The sequence below is a fragment of the Myotis lucifugus genome, unplaced genomic scaffold (genome assembly GCF_000147115.1).
Source record: "Myotis lucifugus unplaced genomic scaffold, Myoluc2.0 scaffold_244, whole genome shotgun sequence".
In the NCBI taxonomy this organism is placed as follows: domain Eukaryota; kingdom Metazoa; phylum Chordata; class Mammalia; order Chiroptera; family Vespertilionidae; genus Myotis; species Myotis lucifugus.
In genome coordinates this window covers 627,063-630,825 of record NW_005871292.1, presented here as the reverse complement: position 1 = coordinate 630,825, position 3,763 = coordinate 627,063, and positions in this window count along the sequence as shown.

Here is a 3,763-nt window from a genome sequence, read left to right as displayed (position 1 = left end):
TGGGAACAGTAGCCAGTATCCAAGTCTTTTAAAGGAGGGTTAGACTTCACGACATACTTCCTCCACCAAGTCTTTAATACAAATTGAGGGTCAAATCCGGAAGCTTCACAGACTAAAAATGGTCTACTGGGAGTGTATTCAACCAAACTAGCAAATGCAAGAAATGCTAAAGGGTCTTGCTTGTAAAAAAGAAAAAATAGGAAACAAAGAAGGAATCACGGGGGTAAAGAAGAAAAATGGCGACTAACAAGTTTCTGTCATTAATAACTTTAAATGTAAATGGATTAAATGCCCCAGTCAAAACGGCATAGGGTAAATGAGTGGATAAGAAAACATGACCCATATCTCTGCTGTCTACAGGAAACCCATCTCAGAAAAAAAGACACACACAGACTGATGGTGAAGGGATGGAAAAAGGTTTTTCAGGCCAATGGAAGTGAAAAAAAAAAGCTGGGTAGCAATACTTATATCTGACAAATTAGATCTCAAAGTGAAGGACATAAAAAGAGATAAAGAAGGCCACTTCATAATAGTAAAGGGAGCAGTCCAACAAGAAGAAATAACTCTGGTAAATATATATGCACCCAACATAGGAGCACCCAAATACATAAGAAATCTTCTGGAGGAGATCAAGGGAGAGATTGACAGCAATACAATCATAGTAGGGGACCTTAACACCCCATTATCACCACTGGACAAATCCTCTAAACAAAAACTCAGCAAAGAAACATCAATCCTAAATGACTCACTAGATCAGATGGAATTAATTGACATCTTCAGAACATTTCACCCCAAAGCCACAGAATATACATTCTCCTCAAGTGCACATTTGTCATCTTCAAAGATAGACCATATATTGGGTCACAGACAAAGTCTCTTCAAATTCAAGAAAATTGAAATCATATCAAGCATCTTCTCAGACCACAAAGGCATAAAACTGGAAATCAACTACAACAAACACAATCCAAAAAAAATCAAACATATGGAGACTAAATAGCATGCTATTGAACAATGACTAGGTTACCAGAGAGATCAAAGAAGAAATAAAAAACATCATGGCAACAAACGACAATGAAAACACAACAATCCAAAACCTATGGGACACAGTGAAAGCAGTCTTGAGAGGGAAGTTCATAGCTCTACAAGCCTACTGCAAGAAACAAGAAACAATGAGAATAAATGACCTAACTCTACGACTCGAAGAGTTAGAAAGAGAGCAACAAAAAAAGCCCACTGTAAGCAGAAGGAAAAAATAACAAAGATCAGAGCAGAGATAAATGACATAGATACCAAAAAAACAATACAAAAGATCAATGAAACCAAGAGCTGGTTCTTTGAAAGGATAAACAAGACTGATACACCTCTAGCCAGGCTCACCAAGAAACAAAGAGAGAGGACCCAAATAAACAAAATCAGAAATGAAAGAGGAGAAATAACAACAGACCCCATAGAAATACAAAGGATTGTTAGAAAATACTATGAACAACTCTACTCCAACACACTAGACAACCTGGAGGAAATGGACATATTCCTAGAAAAACACAACCTTCCAAAACTTAATCAGGAAGACTCTAAAAATCTCAATAGGCCAATAACTATGGAGGAAATCGAAGCAGTCATCAAAAAGCTTCCAGCAAACAAAAGCCCGGGGCCAGATGGCTTCACAGGGGAGTTTTACCAAACATTCAAGGAAGACCTAAAATCTATCCTCCTCAGACTATGTCAAAAGATCCAAGAGGAAGGAACACTTCCAAGCTCATTCTATGAAGCCAGCATCACCCTAATACCAAAACCAGATAAACACAATACAATGAAAGAGAATTATAGGCCAATATCCCTCATGAACATAGATGCCAAAATCCTCAACAAAATCCTAGCAAATCAGATCCAGCAGTACATCAAAAAGATCATACACCATGACCAAGTAGGATTTATCCCAGGGATGCAAGGATGGTACAATATCTGCAAATCAATAAATGTGATACATCACATAAACAAATTGAGAGAAAGAAACCACATAGTCATATCAATTGATGCGGAAAAGCATTTGACAAAATCCAACACCCTTTCTTGATAAAAACTCTCAGCAAGATAGGAATTGAGGGATCATATCTCAACATAATACAAGCCATATATGACAAACTTACAGCCAACATCATAATCAATGGGCAAAAACTAAAACCATTCCCCCTAAAAACAGGAACAAGACAGGGATGCCCCCTCTCACCACTCCTGTTCAACATAGTACTGGAAGTACTAGCCGTTGCGATCAGACAAGAAGAAATAAAAAGGCATCCAGATTGGAAAAGAAGAAGTAAAACTGTCCTTATTTGCAGATGTCATGATACTGTACATAGAGAACCCTAAAGACTCCATCAAAAAATTATTAGATTTAATAAATGAATTCAGCAATGTAGCAGGATACAAAATTAATGCTAAGAAATCCATGGCATTTCTTTACACCAATGGTGAACTTACAGAAAGTGAAACTAAAAAAGCAATCCCATTTACCATTGCATCAAAAAAAATTAAAATACCTAGGAATAAACTTAACTAAGGAGGTAAAAGACTTATATGCAAAAAAACTACAGGACACTGAAAAAAGAGATAGAGGAAGACATAAACAGATGGAAGAACATACTATGTTCATGGATTGGTAGAATCAACATCATCAAAATGTCCATACTACCCTCAGCAATCTATAGATTCAATGCAATCCCCATTAAATTACCAAAGGCATATTTCACAAATCTAGAACGAACGTTCCAAAAATTCATCTGGAATAAAAGAAAAAGACCCCGAATAGCTGCAGCAATCCTGAGAAAGAAGAACAAAGTAGGTGGGATCTCAATACCAGATATCAAACTGTATTACAAAGCCACTGCTCTTAAAACAGCTTGGTCCTGGCACAAGAACAGACATATAGATCAATGGAATAAAATAGAGAAACCAGAAATCGACCCAAACCACTATGCCCAAATAATATTCGACAAAGGAGGCAAGAGCATACAATGGAGTCAAGACAGTCTCTTCAATAAATGGTGTTGGGAAAATTGGAAAGATACATGCAAAAAGATGAAACTAGACCTCCAACTCACACCATACACAAAAATAAACTCAAAATGGATAAAAGACTTAAACGTAAAACGGGAAACCATAAAAATACTAGAGGAATCCACAGGCAGCGAAATTGCAAACATATGCCGAAGGAATTTCTTCTCTGATAATGCTCTTAGGGCAATGGAAACTAAAGAGAAAATAAACAAATGGGACTACATCAAAATAAAAAGCTTTTGCACAGCAAAGGAAACCATCAACAAAACAACAAGAAGGCCCACTACATGGGAGAACATATTAGCCAATGATATCACTGATAAGCGTTTAATTTCCAACATTTACAGGGAATTCATGAAACTTAACAAAAGGAAGATAAACAATCCAATAAAAATATGGGCAATGGACCTAGATAGACACTTTTCAAAAGAGGACTTTCAGAAGGCCGAAAGAAATATGAAAACATGCTCAAAGTCACTAATTATACGAGAGATGCAAATCAAAACGACAATGCGTTATCATCTCACACCTGTCAGAATGGCTATCATCAACAAATCAACAAACAACACGTGTTGAGAGGATGTGGAGAAAAAGGAACCCTTCTGCACTGCTGGTGGAATGCAGACTGGTGCAGCCACTGTGGAGACAGTATGAGCTACCTCAAAAAACTAAAATGGAACTCATTGACCCAGTGATCCCACTACTAGGA